The sequence below is a fragment of the Sus scrofa genome, chromosome X, assembly GCF_054392235.1.
Source record: "Sus scrofa isolate SSC_HxYL_T2T_F1_AM1 chromosome X, Sscrofa_HxYL_maternal_Yorkshire_Landrace_v2.0, whole genome shotgun sequence".
Lineage (NCBI taxonomy): Eukaryota > Metazoa > Chordata > Mammalia > Artiodactyla > Suidae > Sus > Sus scrofa.
In genome coordinates, this window is record NC_139401.1 from 11035617 (window position 1) to 11053990 (window position 18374).

Sequence of the window (18374 nt, forward strand, 5' to 3'; positions counted from 1 at the left end):
AGCTAGATTTTGCCTGAGGAGACGCCTTTAGAGCATTAAATCCATGTAATCAATTACTCCACTGTGCGTACATGTGTCCATAGATGGGTGCTTCTGTGTGGACGGGTCTGCATTCATTCGGAACCCAAACGAGTAGAAATGTCTATAAAACCAAAACTTCTCTAGGAGTTGCCATGGGGGCGCAGTGAAAACAAACCCGACTAGTATCCAGTGGGTTGGGGATCTGACATTGCCGTGAGCTGCAGTGTAGATCTGGTGTTGTTGTGGCTGTGGTGTAGGATGGCAGCTGTAGCTCCCACTCGAGCCCTAGCAACTTCTATAGGCTGCAAGTGCAGCCCAAAAAAGGCAAAAAAAAAAAAAAAAAAAAAAGGAGTTCCCTTCATGGCTCCGTGGTTAGGGAATCTGACTAGGAACCATGAGGTTGCAGGTTCGATCCCTGGCCTCGCTCAGTGGATTAAGGATCCAGCGTTGCCATGAGCTGTGGTGTTGGTCGCAGATGGGGCTCGGATCTCGCGTTGCTGTGGCTCTGGCATAAGCTTGGAGGCTACAGCTCCGATTAGACTCCTAGCCTGGGAACCTCCATATGCCGCGGGTGTGGCCCTAGAAAATCCAAAAAAAAAAAAAAAAAAAGACTTCTCTGAAACGTGTAGTTTGTTTCTGCCAAAAGTCGGCTAACATTTCTTAAATGCCTGATACACAACCAATACTCTAAGTGCTTTATATTTCATTTTTTACACATCACTCTTCATTTCCTTATTACTTGAACCCTATGAGTTTGTGGCAGCATTTCCATTTTATTTATTCATCTTTTGTCTTTTTGCCTTTTTCTAGAGCCGCACCCACAGCATATGGAGGTTCCCAGGCTAGGGGTCCACTCGGAGCTACAGTTGCTGGCCTACACCACAGCCACAGCAACGTGGGATCCGAGCCGAGTCTGCGACCTACACCACAGCTCATCGCAATGCCAGATCCCTAACCCAGGGATTGAACCCACAACCTCATGGTTCCTAGTCAGATTCATTAACCCCTGAGCCATGACGGGAACGCCAGCATTTCCATTTTATAGGTTGGGAGGCTTAAGAAATCAACCCAAGGTCACAGAGCTAGGACATGACACACTGAGGGCCTCACCAAAGCATCTCCGATACTGAGCTTCTACTGCCTGGAGTGATTCTTTTTATTCTATTTTATTTATTTGTTTTTAGCTGCACCCACGGCATGTGGAAGTTCCCAGGCCAGGGATCGAACTCGCAACACAGTGACAACCTCAGCCACTGCAGTGACCACACCCGACCCTTAGCTCACTGAGCCGTAAGAGAACTCCTGGAGTGATCCTCTTAACTGGACAATTTTATCACCGTCCAAATGTCAAACACCACTATACCAGAGCAGGCATTTTCTTTTTTTTCCTTTCTTCTTTTTTTTTAAAAATAGAGCCCTTTGTTCGAATGAAATCTTAACCCAACATCTTAGTCCAACATTTCAGCAGAGCAGAAAAGCAGAAGAAAACATCTGATACAACATTGTAAATTAACTATACATTAAACGGGAGCTCCCATTGTGGTGCAGCGGAAATGAATCCAACTAGGAATCATGAGGTTGCGGGTTCGATTCCTCAGCCTCGCTCAGTGGGTTAAGGATCCGGCGTTGCCGTGACCTCTGGTGTAGGTCACAGACATGGCTTGGATCTGGCATTGCTGTGGCTGTGGCGTAGGCCTGTGGCCACAGCTCCAATTTGACCTGCAGCCCGGGGACTTCCACATGCGGCAGGTGCGGCCCTAAAAAGCAACGACGACAACATCAAAAAATATGTTAATAAAACTTAAAAAAAAAAGAGAGAGAAAGAAAACATCGGAGCTCTTCTGCGGGAAAGGCAGGGAACTTGAGGACGGCTCTTGCTCTCGCCCGCAGCCTCTGCCTATGTCACAGCATCATGGCTCTCCTCTCGCCCTGAGATGCAAAGGTCAGGGTACTTTACTGGACCACTATAGGGAGAAGAGTCTCCACGGACGCCTCGTGTTTTGCACACCTTAGAAACAGTGACACTGTTCCAGATCACCTTTTCAAAGACTTCTTCCAGCTCACCACCTTGGGACGTAGAGAACGCGTCCCCCTCCAGAGCAAGGGGCAGGTGTGGCCTTACTATCAATGACCAGAGATTTCCGATCTCCCAGCTCAGGATCCGCACCTGCGAAGCAACGCCATCACCTGCACAACATCCACCTGGGCTGCCCTGTGCTGTCCGGGGGAGCTTCGGGGGCAAGGAAGACCCATGTGAACACGAAGCTCAGGCCACCTGCTGCGCCGTGAGGAGCACAGCCCTGTGTCTCTGACCCAGGAGTCTCATGTCTCCTGCCAACAGGCAAGAAACAGTAGCAGGCTAAGATGCTGGCATGCAAATAGGATAAAGTCTCAGACCCTTCGTGAGTCTTGATAACCAGGAGTCTACAACTTAGGTAACACACGCTACATAGTACCGACTCTGCCTCGGGGGCTATTCTAAGTGACAGACAAATAGTAACTCATTTCATCTTTTTTTCTTTCTTTTCTTTTTTTTTTTCCTTGCGTGTTAGGGTTGCACCGAGGCATAGGGGCATTTCCAGGCTAGGGGTCCAATTGGAGCTGGAGCTGCTGGCCTACCCCACAGCCACAGCAACGCCAGATCCGAGCCACATCTGAGACCTACACCACAGCTCACGGCAACACTGGATCCTTAACCCACTGAGGGAGGCTGGGAATTGAACCCGCATCCTTATGGATGCTAAATTCATTTCCACTGAGCCACCATGTGACCTCCAACTCATTTAACCTTCATGACAACCTTAGAGTATAAGTATTATGATCATTTTTTCCATTTTGTTTCCATTTTACAGAGGATGCAACTGCAATCACACATGACTGAGTAGTTGGATGATTTCCATAAAACAATAAGTACTTGCTGTGCATATTTACAAAGCACGAAATGATTTGCCTTATTTAAGAAGAAACATACATGGGAACCTCAGAGCAATGGAACTGTTCTGTTCTCGCTGGGCCTGAACAGAAAGCTCTCGTCTACCAAAAAAAAAAAAAAAAGGTGACACAGGACCCACTACAACATGCAGAAATATTAAAATCATTCTTATAAATGATGCATGCTGACATGTGATCATGCGAGAGGCGCAGTGGCTATTATTTCCTTAGAGACCTTCCAGGATCTTGAGTATTTCAAGTGGAAACTCTTATTTCCTTGGAAAACGGTCATGATTCCAACAAACTGAGTACCAACAACATAAGCATCCTCTCGAAATTAGACCTTTGGTGGCAAGTTTTCAACACTTTGGAGATTATCTTTGCTTTCTATCAGCCTCTTGATACTCACTGGCTGGAGAGTGCAAGAGGAAGCGAACAACAGGCTTAGAAATCTAGACTTTCCCATGAATGTTTGCTGTGAACCAGCTCCACTTCCATTCCTCGAAAATCTTTAAAATTAGCTACATCGCCACAGGAGTCCCCTTCGGATTATGTGGAACATTCTTAGGCACGGGCAGCAAGATATAGCTGAATGATTATAAATGCAGGGAGACTGAAAAATGAATGCCAAGGAGTTCCCGCTGTGGTACAATGGATCAGCAGCATCTCTGCAGCACCAAGGATGCAGGTTCCATCCCCAGCCTGGACAGTGGGTTAAAGGCTCTGGCACTGCCACAGCTGTGGCGTAGGTCACAACTGTGGCTCAGATCTGATCCTTGGTCCGGAAACTCCATGTGCCGCAGGATGGGCAAAAAAGAAATAAATTCAAACAAGAATGAATGTCAAGAATGATCTAAAATGGAAGATGTGCAGAGTTCCCATTGTGGAGCAGCAGAAATGAATCCGACTAGGAAGTGTGAGGTTGTGGGTTCGATCCCTGGCCTTGCTCCGTGGATTAAGGATCTGGCATTGCCATGAGCTGTGGTGTAGGTCGCAGACGTGGCTCGGATCCCGCATTGCTGTGGCTGTAGTGTAGGCCAGCAGCTACTGTTCTGATTCGACCCCTAGCCTGGGAACCTCCATATGCCGAGGGTGCGCCTCTCAAAAGACAAAAAGACCAAAAAAATATATATATATATATAATATAAACACATGTAATACAAATTTATAATACAAATAAATATACTATAAATACAAGTTTATAATACCGATTTGTATTCATAATACAAATACTACCTGTCCCACACAAACCCATGAATGCGCGGGGCTTTTCTACATACATTGTTTTAATGGCAAAAGACCGGACACCAGCCACGTGACCAGTAGGGGAAGGATCAGATAAATTATGGCATACACAGTTGCTGCATAATGCTTGCTATGCAGTTGTTTCAAAAAAAGGGACAGAGGGAAGCTCTCTGTTCACTGCTATGAAAATACCTCCAGGATATGTCATAAAGTGGGGGAAAAAACAGGCTGCAAAGAATGTATATGGAAGGCCACTATTTATGTAAGATGCGAGAAATCGATTTGTCTCTGCCTGTGATCATCAGAAAAAAAAAAGGCAGGGAATCTGCCCTCAACATCTAGAAATAAATATCACCATAGGAGCCGCAGAGCCACTTTGGGCAGCTCAAGAGTGACGGTGTTTGTATACCAATTAGGGATTCCAGAAATCTCAAGAAATTTCTCTTCAAGATGCTGCTATTCAAATTAGCCTAAGGCTCAGACGTGGGAGACAATCCTCTGCCTTGACTGTTTCAAGCAACTTTTGAAGCACCCCCCCCCCCCACGCCATCACAGTCAAGGGCGTGTGCCTCTGCCCATTACTTTCATGCCCGTTTCTTTAAATGATCCCCAGCTAATCAGCAAGTCACCTGGTTAAAACGCAGCTGGTTTGCTGGTGCTTTGAAGGGAACACTGCCTTCTTGGGTTTTCTGCATTCAGAGGATTTGCAGAGGCGCCAACAACAAAGGGAGTTAATTGGAAAACAAGAGCAAACGTCTATTTTTAAAGAGGAACCGCGGATGCAATATTCTTGTGGGCTTTTGCCTGATATGTTCGTTAATGAGGAATGCCAACGCATGTGCACCAAAAACCGTTCAAAGTCTTTTGGTGGCAAATTATACTTGTAAATTTGATGGAAGTGGATCACTGCAGGAACTCGCACTCTTTGAAGATGCGAATTCATAAATGTATGAACGAATTAAACGGTTCTTTCCCCAGTGATATGAAGTATTAAATGGCAGGGGGGGGGGGAAATGTGTTTGAAATCAACTGAGGAAATAATTCATTTTGAAAATTATTCAATAAAAATGTTAAATAGGAAAAATGTCGGGCCAGTTGTGACTGGATGATGAAGGCGGAAATATGCAACGGACCAACTGAAGGATGGGCTGGGAAGTGTCCCATCAAACTCCCTGTCTTATTTCACGTTTTTTAGTTCTTCAACTATGGCAGAGTCATCTATTCCATCCCCCCAAGACAAAGAAAGGAAGGCTATTCCTGATCCGCAGAAAACTGGCTGGCCTCGTAGTCTTCCAGAGGGCAGTGGCTCTGAATCAAGGGCCAATGCACATCTCTGAAGACTGCATCTTAGACTGTTTTGTGAATACGTAAAATCCTCTCTCTCTTTAGCCTGCAGAAGCCTCATTTCAAAAGGAAGATGCGAGTCCAGGCGGCTGAGCAGGGCTTCTCGGCGGTCGGAACAAAATACACCAAACCCATAAGATGCTGCTGAAATAAACAAGAATGTGAAATTGCTCATCCACAGGGATGATGTAACGAATCCTGACATAACTTCCAAGCAGAAAAGCAAAACTAGGTCAAAGCATGTTGGCCTAACATAATAAGCATTTTTGCTCCCAGAATTTTACCATGTAGGCTGTGTCTGCAGGCATTAATGTCTTCTGTTATCAATGTTCGGGGCTGTCATCAACTATTCACAAATCTTATCACTCTTGGTTAGTTAAACCAAAACAATGTAGTTTACATGGGAACTATTCAATTCTGACAGCTGAAATGTTAGAAAGGGGAAATGTTCAAAATATTCAGAGAGTGTTTCCTCCGGGCTACACAGCATTAAGCAATAAATATTCATTATTTAACAATCTCCTATCATGTTTTTCTCTACTCAGAAAGCCATGCCCCCCTCAATCAATGATTCGGACTTTCTTTCGCTCAGAGCCATACGAAAAGGACAGGCACATCAGTCTCTCTTTAGGAGCCCATTTAAACACGGACCAATGGAAAAAATGAGTCAGGAGTTCCCGCTGTGGTGCAATGGGATCAGGGGCATCTTGGGAGCACTGGGATGCAGGTTGAATCCCCGGCCCCGGCACAGTGGGTCAAGGATCCGGCATTGCACCAGCTGCTACATGGGCTGCCAACTGTGGCTCGAATCTGACCACTGGCCCGGGGACTCCATATGCCTCGGGGTACCAAAAAAAAGAAAACAAAAAAAAAAACCCAACCCCCAAAAGAGTCACTCACAGAAGAGGCAATTTTTCTACTCTGCTTTCCCCACGGGTTGACTCAAAGCCCTCCAGGTTTCTTTGGCCTTCTATTTGTTCCATGTCACTTTCCTGCACTATTTTCACAAGGCCCAGAAGAAAGGACTCATCTCACTCCTGAAACTTTGCTCTCTGTCGATATAATCCTGCCTTCCACACTTCTCCTCTTTTTCACATTCTTGCACTTACCGAAAATCAGAGCGAAGGATCTACAGACAAAGGAGCCCAATATCAAAGAGAAGGCTATTTGGATTTTTCAGCTGGCATGGTCCCCTCAAAGTGATAGTCTTTCCCAATTCTTGACGCATGACAAACCACCAACCTATCTGAAAATTGTGTTGGAATTTATTACACGTTCAGTGAGCATGTGACCCCCAAAACATCCCAATTATATCTTATGACAAGGTATGTATAGTACAGTCACAAGAGACTACGATGGAAAATCTCCAAGATCCAGGTTCTAAATGTCAACTTTGCCCCCTGATGGAAGGTAGAGCATCCATTCCTCTGTGCTAATATTTTACCCCACATGCGCTGAACCTTTAACCAGTATTCTGTTTTTTTTGTTTTGTTTTGTCTTTTTAGGGCCGCACCCGAGGCATATAGAGGCTCCCAGGCTAGGGGTCAAATTGGAGCTACAGCTGCCCACCTACACCAGAGCCACAGCAACGAGGGATCCGAGCCGCATCTGTGACCTACACCACAGCTCATGGCAGTGCCGGATCCTTAACCCACTGAGCAAGACCAGGGATCGAACCCGCCACCTCATGGTTTCTGGGTGGATTCGTTTCCGCTGCGCCACGACAGGAACTCCCATCTGAACTCTTTAAGCCCCAATGTCCTTCCTCTTCCACTGGGTACTTTCTCCTCCAACCTGTTTCCTTCTGTCTCTCGGACAAAAGAAAGCCCTTCTCCCTCCAGGAAAGTCCTCTTCTCGCCATGAGTGCTACCTCAGGCTGATGGGACCTAGAGCCTAGAGGGAGCAAGGGGGCACCTGGCTCAGCCAGACCACCTTGCCCATCACCTGGGTGCCAGGGGTCATCATCCCTCCAGCCCCCCCTCCAACTGTTCTGTTCATGGATTTTCCTTTACCCCGGAGTTCCTTTTGTGGTTCAGCGCTAATGAACCCGACTAGTATCCGTGAGGATTCAGGTTCAATCCCCGGCCCCGCTCAGTGGGTTAAGGATCCGGTGTTGCCGTGAGCTGTAGCTGTGGTGTAGGTTGCAGATGCGGCTCGGATCCCGCCTGGCTGTGGCTGTGGCTGTGGCTGTGGCTGTGACTCCAGTTTGATCCCTAGCCTGGGAACTTCCGTATGCGGCCCTAAAAAAAAATTTTCCTTAACCCCAAAGGTACAAGCCTCTCATACCTGAGTATTATCATGGGGAAGGGGGTGGCTGAGTGCTGGAGGCAGGCATTTGGTTCAGGCCCCCCACTCAGGATTGCCCTCAACGTTAGGCCAGGAGGGGTCCCCCCTGTGAGATTCGTTTTTGTGTCGGTGCTGGTCCATGCCTGCCCGTATCGGACCCGGTGCTAATGGGACTGTATGGCAAGAATGCTGAATGGTGACGACAGGTGACTCCCGTAACTTCAAACCTGGGTCCTGAGACTGATCACTCTGTTGTGTACTCGGAAATCCTACTTCTTAAAAAAGCATTCTAGTGATTGTGTGAGCAGGACAGTGATAATGCTTTGTGTTTCTCAGCTCAAAGCTTTTCTTTGCTAATCGTAACCATTTAAGAGACGTCATACCCTTTCGAGCCATCTTTGAAAGTATGTCTTGTTTGTTTCCTATGAAATTGCCAAATACAGCAGTGGCCCAGGCTCTTGGGGCTTCTTGGAGGTTCTCTTTGAATTCCTAAGGCACTGCCTATAGGAAACCTGGTCCTGAGTAAGCGGATTTCTAATATTTGGTGACACCTTGCATTTATATTGTGCTTGATTTAGCCGTTCATCTAGTTACTGGCAACTCAGCAGGGCATTCGATGAATTCCATGGGTCAACTAACAACAAACAACTCCTTTCCTCTTAGCTGTTTCAGGGAGATGCTTTCAAAATATATGCAACTGAAGCCACCTGGACATGTAACAGACAACAAGGTCCACCTTGCAGATTTTTTGAAAATGCCTTAAACTGTCTCCATAAACTACTGCGCATCTCAGAAATCCCTCTCGCATCATTTTAACTGTAACTCTCAGGTGGTGTGTCACACTCGGAAGCAGGGACAGAAATGTGGCCAAAGGCGTGGCCGCCATCTGCGTTGGGGGGGGGGGATGGAAGACTTCAGCTCCCCCCAGAAACAGCCTCTCCGTGGCTGAAGGACCCTGGGCATGCCACTCACCTGGCAATACCCGCCAACTGCATGCACATGGACCAAAAAAGCCCTAGAGCATCAGAGCGGGGCCATCGGGATCAAACAGTACATTCTGTCCTTGGTTTGAGGCTTTGAGCTCTTGGAGGGCACTGTTCCTTTTCTTAAGCATTTGTGTAGCCCCGTCAAGGAGGGTATATGCCAAGCTGCCTGCCATGCTCTCGGTTGTGGGAAGGAGTAGATGGATTAGCAATCGCGACATCTGAAGTGTTCTCTCGAGTCCATCTATTCAATCCTTGCTGTCTCCCCACCCTTTCTAAACCTGTCCTTTCTTCCTCCTACTCCTCTGATCTTAGCATGTTCCATCCTCCCGTCTGCCCAGATTCAACCCGCCCTGAAAAATACTGATTCTCATCGTGTGTTTGGCCCCGGGGTTTTAAAGGTAATTAAGATGTAACTCTTGTCTCGAGTCCCAAGACAGGCAGATAAATGAGTAACTGGAAGACACACACCATTTCCAATATCTGTGTGGATTCGAGAAGGCTCCGGCTCGATCTTTCCATTTCTTCTGATCCAAATAGAGTGCTCAGCTTTCAGAGACTGCCCTCCACACAGCCCAAGTCCACAAATGCCATCAGTCCCCTCGCTCGGCCTCCTGTGGTTTCCTGGCTGTCACTCACAAAGACCCCACGGAGTCCTAGAAAAGTTCAGGCAGGATGCTGAGCAAAGAACAAGCGAAGAGGTTTGACCCACAGGCAGACGCACCAGCAAGTCCTGTCTGCCAAAGGTACGACCCTGCCCACAAATATTGTCGCTGAAAGGGCAAGTGTGACTTCTGCAGCTCCAGCCTCTGGGACTGCTATTTCCCCAATTAAAGACTCATCCTGAGGGTTAAAAGGCTGAGAGTCTTGAGCTGCAGCCCACTCATGCTGCTTCTCTCCCAACATCTGGTGATGACCATGGACTATAGGCAACAGGAGCGTGGTTTGGAGGTGGCAGAAGGGACAGTGGGCAGATGGGCCATTATGGAAACTCAATTCACTGTGTATTAGGAGAGGCCAGGGGAAGACATCCCAGGGGGGAGCTAGAAACTATCACAAGGGTGGAGAAAGACAGGGGGAAACCATGAGAACTTTTCCTATTTCAAATATTGCAAGACTGGCCTGTTACGCAACGCACGGTAATTCCTTCGCCTATGTCCCGTCCTGAATGACACGGAGGCCTGTCCTCAAAATGCAGAACTTGGATGATTATTTTCTTTAATAGTGTTGTTAGACAGTCCCAGGCTTGACACCGTATCTCACTGGGACATGTTCCGGGTTTCAAAGCCCAACTCGTGAGAGCCTCGAGCATTCCTAGCTCGGGGACTACCTAGGCGTTACTTTTCTCTGAGAAAAGTTAGTTAAATGACTATTTACGACCTAAGTCAATAGGTAAATGTTCCTACGGAGTAAAACCACATAGGTAAATTTACTTACACTAGGAATTCATAGATTCCTACAAATGGCTATGGGGGGGACAGTGAACTACATTTCACAATTACAAATCGCTTCTCAGGTCTCCCCAGTTAAGTTCTGGTTGCCATCAATTTATGAAGCGGATTCTTGCCCATGTAAAAACTTTGAACGAGCAGGCATTTTGCCCATGAATAACTCACATTGCGCTAACAGTACAATCAAATGTACATCAGATTGAAGTTCTCTGAGGGTAGAGGCCATATGGAAATCATGTTTGCAGCCCCAAGGTGGCCTGGCATATAATCATCATTGCGAGTAGTTTTAGGACATGAACTAAGGAACATAATTAATTTTCTAAGTAGTCGGTAAATGACCTGGAAAGATACAAGAAATGAGAGTCTTTGCATGATTCCTCCGTTTGGTACTGTTTCAGCATCAAGAGTTGCCTGTGTATAAAAATCCACTTGTACTACAAATGATCAGCACCTCTTTTTGTTTTTTCCTTTGGTGCCCTTTTTCCAGAACTTCTCTTTCACAACACAAAGGAGGTAAGTCATTAGGGTTTGGGTTGTTTAAAGAAGAGTCCCCTCTAAGCACTTTTTTTTTTTCAGTACTCAATTTTCTGAGCTCCCTAATACCACCTGACTTTCTGGAGGCCATGAACCACCCTGCTGTGTCAATGGACTCTTTTCCTCTGGAGGGAAAAGAGAGCTTGCAGAGCAGCGAGAGTCCCTAATATTTTGTCCTTTCGTTGAAAAAAAAAACTTCTAGACATTGTAAAGCAACTATATCCTTCAATAAAATGTCAACCAGTGGAAAAAGATAAAATTAAAAAAACCTTCTAGAACATGCCAGTTCCTAAGACTAGGCAAACAATCTTCTAGAGCAAAACTCCTGAGGTGAGTTTCCTGTGAAATAAAAGGAGTTAGTTGATAATGAGCCAGAAAGAATCAAGAACTGTGCTGATCAACCGCCCCATATCTTAATGCAGATGAGATTCCTGTTTGACCTGGCTTTGTAGCTCTTCCTTTAATCACCGCGTATTTGATATTCTCTTCCTTGAATGAATGTGTTTTCACCGTGGCTTTGGTCACAAGATTAAAGAATCGCTAACTAATCGGTCCAAACAAGCAGAGCAATTCTCCCTGACTCTGAGCCCGGCTCCCAGCAGGGGCGTCCAAGGCCAGGCCTTCCACATAGACACTTCAAGCCTGACCTCTGCAGGTGGATAACTGAAATGCACACCGCCCACTTGGAGGGTGGTATTTCTTTTTCCAATCCCACCAAGCGCTGAAAATACAAACATTCATACTCTGTACAACAGAGACATGGCTATCAGTTCGTTTTAGCAGCTGCTTTTTGAAAGTAGCAACCACTTGATTAAAAAGCCTTTAAATTACAGCTGCAATATGCACTGGTTGTGGTTCGCCATTAATTCTGTGAGCCTATGGAGAAAAATCCCAAAGATGTGGATGAACTGGGATCCTCAAATCAGGCCAGTTTCAAAATGCCCTGATTGCCCCCACCTTTTTCTAATCAAACAAATCATTCTTTGTCCAGTGACCAAATCCCGCCACCACCCCCGCCCCTGTCACCAATGCACGGCCCAGGTTGCCATAGCTACCTTGGATGTCTATTTACCACACAAGGGATCAAAGCCAGGAGCCATCCACATACATACTTAGCCTTAAAACTTGCTGGAATGTCTGCGGATAACATGTAGCTACCAATTAAAGGATTTGCTCGCCACCTATGAGGTCCCTAACTAAGCAAACTACGAGCGCAGGTCCTAACAAATGGCCAGGAAAAGCCAACCTGAAAAAAAAACTATTTCAGAAGACCAATAAAGATCTCTTATCTGACAGCCAGCCATGATTATCACATTCCCTGCAAAGGAGAGATAGCAGGCAAGAAATGAAAATGCTAACGGGTGCTGAAGATATCGGACCTCCAAACCATGTGCAAAAACTTAAAACCTTACAGGGGCTGTTGAAAGGAACATTTCTCAGAAGACGCATACTTTAAATTCCGGTTAGTTACAGTATCTTTCTATTTGATGTCATAAAAGCTGTCGGATCTCAATGTTGGGGCAAATGAGAACAGAAATGCCTTTTACGCTTTTACAGGCTTGACTTTCCAATGAAGGAAACCATAAAACATACTTGGGACGCTACATGCTGGTTACAGAACAAGAAAAGGGATCCTGGAGTTCCCGCTGTGGCGCAGTGGGTTAGGAACCTGCCTGCAGCAGCTGGGGTCACTGCGGAGGCGTGGGTTGTGATCCCCAGCCCGGCGGCGCGCAGTGGGTTAAAGGATCCGGCGTTGCCGTAGCTGCGGCTCAGATTCAATACCTGGTCCAGGAACTTCCATGTGCCGAGAGTGTGACCATAAAAATTAATGACTTAAAGAAAAGGAGGCTGAGGGAGAGTTCTCTTGTAATCCCTTGTCTCACTTTGGACTCCAAGCCTGGTCGTTCAGGGTGGGTAGCATTCATCCCGGGCTTGTACCTAACTTGCTGTGTATCTTTAGACTTCACCTGTCGCAGCCTTCACCTCACCATTTGTTCCCTGTGGATCAAACGGCCACCTCATCCTTTCCCAGGGCTGCGGTGGCGAATAAATAGCTTATGTTTGTAAAGGACTTTCTAATCCTCAAAGGAAAGATTCATACAAAGACATTCATTATTCAACCAGATGTCCTGGGGCATTTTAATTCCAATCTGAAGAATGCAAAATGGGCTCATCAAACTGAGTCACCCCAGTCTTGCAAGAATTTAGCAGCTGCTTAAAGCCCTGGTTAACTTCCTTCTTTCCCTTCACGCAATAAGGCAACTGCAATGATTTCTTTTAGTCCATCGGAAAGAGAGCGAGTACCTTCTTCTCCTGGACTGGTTCCTACAAGCATCAGGATATTAAAAAACACATGTATCTGGTAGGCAATTTTGTCTCGAGAACCTGATTCCGGGCCCCGCACCCCCGACCCCAGCTCGAGCACGAATTATTTGTTCTTCTCATTGGTAGGGACAATGGGCGGCGTGCTATTTGAGGAGGATATTTGCAATTGTGGGAATGCCACAGGCCAACCTGTTGTTTTTGGCTGGGCTTCCAGAACAGGTGGCCATGCCTTTCCCTTTTGCCTGGGAACAGAGCAAATTCCTTCTCAAGGAAGTTTCAGAAGTTTCCCCTTTATGATCAGAGCGCCGAGAAAGGCTGGCACACGCTTTTAAATGACTTCTTGATAAAGGCAAATCGGGTTCACACTCTTCTTTTGGCCTAACTCGGCGTGAACTTAGGCACCCTCAAAGGACACTATCTTTCTACCCGTGCTCCTTTCCCGCCAACCTGGCAGAAGGCAAACCCCCGCCCTCTGCATCTCATCACCCGTCAGGCAGCTTTGCAATTCCGCTGGCAATTTCTGGCTACCCGCTGTGGCTAGTCAGGGGCCCGGCTCCCGCGGCTGCCATGCCATTGTTTGGCATTTGTGCAGCCCCGAGGGCTCGATCACTCCTCGGCGAAGCGATTGGATTTCATCGGGGAGCTGATGACACAGGGACCCGTTTGATGGTTAACCCTGCAAGTCCAGCTAGGGCGGCCGGGCTGAGATGACAAATCGGCTGGGGGTGGGGGATTCATCCCCGCCTGGACACAAGTCCCACCCCCACCCCCGCCCCCAAGAGAAACTCAAATCAAGTTTGGATCCATCCAAGCCACTATTCCATCCACCATCTCATTCCTGTCCACATTCTTGTTCGGGCCATTGCAGAACAACGTGTGAGATTCCTGAAACGCTGGACACCCAGATTCTTTGGATGAGAAACGACCCCCGCTTCTTTTCCTCCCTCCCCCGCCCCCGACCCCAACCCACCCTCTTTTCAAGTACTGAAGAGGCTAAAAAATTCTCGGGCATACAGAGCTATGGGATGCAAAGTTGCCCATCCATTAAATAACTAAGGAGTTACTACATGCGTACCCTTCAAACTTCACTCCTGGGCTGGATTCCAATTCACACGAACGCCACAAGGAGCCAGGCATGGGAAAAATCATGCCAAGCCCGGGATGGCATGCCTCTGGCGTCAGGCACAGGGAGCGCCCCCATTCCAGAGGAATCGTGTGGGAACAGGGATTCTGAAAAGTGAGCTCAGACACCACCGGGAGGACAGGTGGCTCCACAAGGGATCAAATGACTTCTTTGTTCCAGCCAAGGAGCTTTGGCAAAAAAATGTCTTGCGTTCCTCTTTTTCCTTTTACAAAATCCTTTCCATTTAGGGTTCCCCGCTTCCTTCCCCCGTCCCATCTGAACGCGCCACAGAAAAAGAATGGGGTCAAGACGGTGAGTTTGCACAACTTAAAACTCGTCGTCGGGCCCAGCCTCCAGCAAGGAGAGGGCAAGTCGCTGGCAACACACACAACACTGGCTGCTGTGAGCGTGCTTTTCTGTACTCATTGCAACTTGCCAAGCACGTCTGCTTTACCGAGCAGGCCACGGGGCAAGAAACGCAGAGGAGGGTGTTTTCACCTGAAGCTGCGGTGGGGGCTCTGCTTCACCTCCAGAGGCTGCAGGAAAGGCACCGAAAGTTCTAATCCCCCCCCCCCACCGCTCGCCCCAGCCCCTAGCATCCTATGCAAATCACATCTCCCAAAGCGCGCGGGGTGGCGAGTGCCCAACCCACTTCGAAGACGTGCACAGCTTTTCTGGTGGTAATTCGGCTGCGAACTTTTCCCACCCACAGTTACTAAGAGCAGGCAAGAGCAATTTCACCTCTCTTGGAATTCTCTGCCCTTGCCAGCCTACTAGCAAAGATTTTCCAGTCTTTCTTCTACGATCTTGGTACTGAAATATTGACATAAGCTTCTTCTCTAACTTTGGTTGAGTTATAACTACACCCCTTTCTTGGCTTCCTCCGCTCACTTCTTTTCTTACCGGCAAAGCTATAAACCTCTGCCTGGGCTGATAAGGCGTTTTATCGTCATGCCCCGCAGCCACGGAAGAAGCGGCCGGGTTTCGAATTCTTTTCAAAGCCTCATTTAAGTAACCCCCGAGCCCCTTCTCAGCTCGCTACTTGCAGGGCTGTCTGCTCAGGTCCAAAGGCAATAACAGTTTCAGAACTGCGAGAACAGAAAAACAAATCTGCATTTTTCTGCAAGGACGGACTGTGCTCAGTTTCGGGCGGGTTCCGCCTCCTCAGCCATAAACACAGTAAGAGCTCAGAACGGGAAGCCAAAATGAGATAAGAGGCCCCGTGTAATTCTTTTTCAGGATATTCAGTTGTCTTTATTCCCACCCAAAGCACAGGAGAGAGGCGAAAAGCTCGATCTGGATCCGGAACAATACCTTCCAGCGACGGCAAAGGGGAACTGATTTACATAGTCTCCGAACCGCTTTTAAGCCCCTTCACAATGACCACCTGGCATCGCCAATCCCCATTCGAGGCAAAAGTGGCGAGGGGAGGGAGGAAACCTCAGGAAAGCGGCGGCTCGGCTTCCCTTAGGAAAACGCAGCCCCGTCTTTCGGCCACATGCAAGGACGTGGCCAGGCATCTGCTAATCCGGCGAGCTCCCCGGAGTCACAGTCCGGGGCGCCCAAGCGGCGCCCTCCCTCCGCGGCCGCGCGTGCACGTCCCCGGAGCTTACCTGCCTCATGTTTGGAGTTCCATCACCCATCCGGCAGGGAGCGAGCCGCCTCCAAGCCCACGCCCCGGTCTTCCGAGGGGAAACCACCAAACCCAGCAGAAGCCCGCAAGACAAAAGCAACTCAGCCAGACCCCCAGGCAGCTGAGAGCACGTTTTCTTCCTCTTTTTCTTTGATCTGTTGCTACACGCACTCTGCCCAAGACAACGTCAAGTTTCTCAAGCTTAGCTTCCCAGCCTATGAAAAGTCGGGCGCAGGGAAGCGAGGGCCGCCTGGCTCTTATTTCAAATCGGGTCTCCGAGCCGTCGTAGGTGGCTGGCGTGGGCCCCGGAGGAGGCTGGCCAATCAGGAGGAAGGGGTGGGCCCTGGGAGCCGGAGGGGCGGCCCCCGCGAGGATTAGAGAGCGCTCGGGGTTTCAATGACTGGAAGCAGCTGGAAAGAGCCTCCAAAGCTCCCCGAGTACGAGATGAGTTCTGCTCTTATCTCGCGGCTCTGGGTCTGCTCAAAGCTTAACTGGCTTAATAAGGCCTGGCCTTTTAAGAGCGCCCTAAAAGCACGAAGGCCTTGGGAAGGGGCAGCGTGATTTCGGCCAGCCAAGTGCCACGCTCGGGACCCAGGCGGGTCTTGGCAAGAGTTATCTTGCACCACAACGCCTACTTTTACAGACACGGCTTTTACGGTCCGGCTTTTACAGGGGGAGGAAATCAAATCATCACTGGGAACACCTGAACGGAAACCCGCACTCCGGGGAGGGGGGCACCACCCACCTCATTTCCATAGGGATGCACGGTGTGCCCGTCCAGGAAAAAACCGGTCTTAATGGGAACGTGCACACGAATCTGCTGAAACACAGCAAATGAACAAGAATCTCTATCTACTGAGGGCCCGAGGCACAATTTTAGAGAAAGCTGTTAAAAGAAAATTGACACTGACGTTTGGTTAGGAAGAAAACATGTTTAACTAAGTGTGTCCACCTTTGGCTACGTTTCACCTCACCTGCAAGGCCGATCTGGTGAAGTTCTTAACAGGGACAAGCTGGACGGCATCTCAGTTGGATGGGAGGGGAGCTAGCTGGCTTCTTCCAAACTTAAACCCACACTTAAAAAAAGAACTTCCAAAGTTTGCCTTCTTATCATCAACAGTAACCCTTCTCAACTCTTAACCAATATGATTTCAATGCAAATCTGCCTTTTGGATTTCCAAAAAAAGTGCAGGGTGAGCAAAAATTACTTTGCGTAGCACCAGGGATTATCTCTCCCCCCCCCCCCCCCCCCCCCCCCCGCGCCAAAGGTATAGAGACCACAATAGAATAATTCAATAAATAAAAAATTTTGGAATGGGGGAGGCCGGACAATTTAGCAAATAATGAAAGGGCAGCTTCGGGAGTATTGTCTGTATGGGTTCACTAGATGTCCAGCTCTGCCCAGTTCTAGAAAAGTGGCAGCCCGTTATCTAGACCTGGAGGTCCATAATCCCATTCCAGTCCCCAACCTTAGCAGGTTAAGGGCCCACCTAATGACGCAAGCTGACTCCGGTCCTCTTTTTTTCTTTTTTCCTTTTTTTTTTTTTCTTTTTTTTTTTTTGTCTTCTTTAGGGCCATTCCCGTGGCATCTGGAGGTTCCCAGGCTAGGGGTCTAATTGGAGTTGTAGCCGCCGGCCTACACCACAGCCACAGCAACCTACGATCCGAGCCGCGTCTGCAATCTACACCACAGGTCACGGCAACGCCGGATCCTTAACCCACTGAGCAAGGCCAGGGATCGAACCAGCAACCTCATGGTTCCTAGTCAGATTCGTTAACCACTGAGCCACAACGGGAACTCCTCCGGTCCTCTTCTTGTATTTACTTCAGAGCCTATCACCATGACCTAGACCTTGGCACTAGTGACATTTGGGGGTCAGATGCTGTGCTCTTGGGTGCTGTGCTGTGTTGAGGGATATTTAGCAGCAGCCCTGGCCTTAGCCCACTAGATGCCAGTGGCGCTTCCACAGTCATGACAATTAGCAATATCTCCAGACGTTACCAAATGTTCCCGATTGGGGGGAAGCAAAACCATGCCCAGTTGAGAACCGCTGACATACCAGCTTTAGAATATTGGTTCTCCAGTTTAACCCTGCAAGGAAACTTCTGAGAACACTGTGAAAAAGGCAAATCCCCAGAACTCTGCTTCAAGGGAATCTGATCGGTAGAGGCAGCCCGTTATCAAGACCTGGAGGTCCCTAATCCCGTTCCAGTCCCCCAGCCTTAGCAGGGAATCTGCATTTTATCCCAGCGCCAAAAGACTGTGATTCACTTTGAGAAATACTGGGCCTCTTCCTGCCCTAGGTATGCCCACAGCCCCAGGACACAGGAAACGACCGAGGGCTGCTGCCATTAAATATCACTGGGGTTCAAATCCAAGGCACATCCATTTATCACCTTCCACAGAAGCTCCTCACGACTGCATGTGCCTTCTGCTGTCATCGCCTCCAAGGTAAATACGAGCTGGGATTTCCTCTCGCAATCTCTGTGTCCCGTCA

General features: G+C 48.2%; 1 protein-coding gene across 20 annotated transcripts in view; it reads right to left on the bottom strand.

Moving 5' to 3' along the window:
* MID1 (midline 1) overlaps window positions 1-18374 on the bottom strand; it is a 668331-nt gene that overhangs the window by 166862 nt on the left and 483095 nt on the right. For 2 of the 20 annotated variants that reach the window (XM_021080490.2, XM_021080485.2), the window contains exon 1: window positions 15857-16028. The exons of 16 other annotated variants lie outside the window; for them this stretch is intronic. The gene's annotated coding sequence lies outside the window, so the exon portion shown is untranslated. Of the gene's footprint in view, window positions 1-9281; window positions 9754-15856; window positions 16029-18374 lie in introns of those variants that run through there. 2 more of the 20 variants (XM_085007323.1, XM_085007310.1) reach the window with 2 other exon arrangements.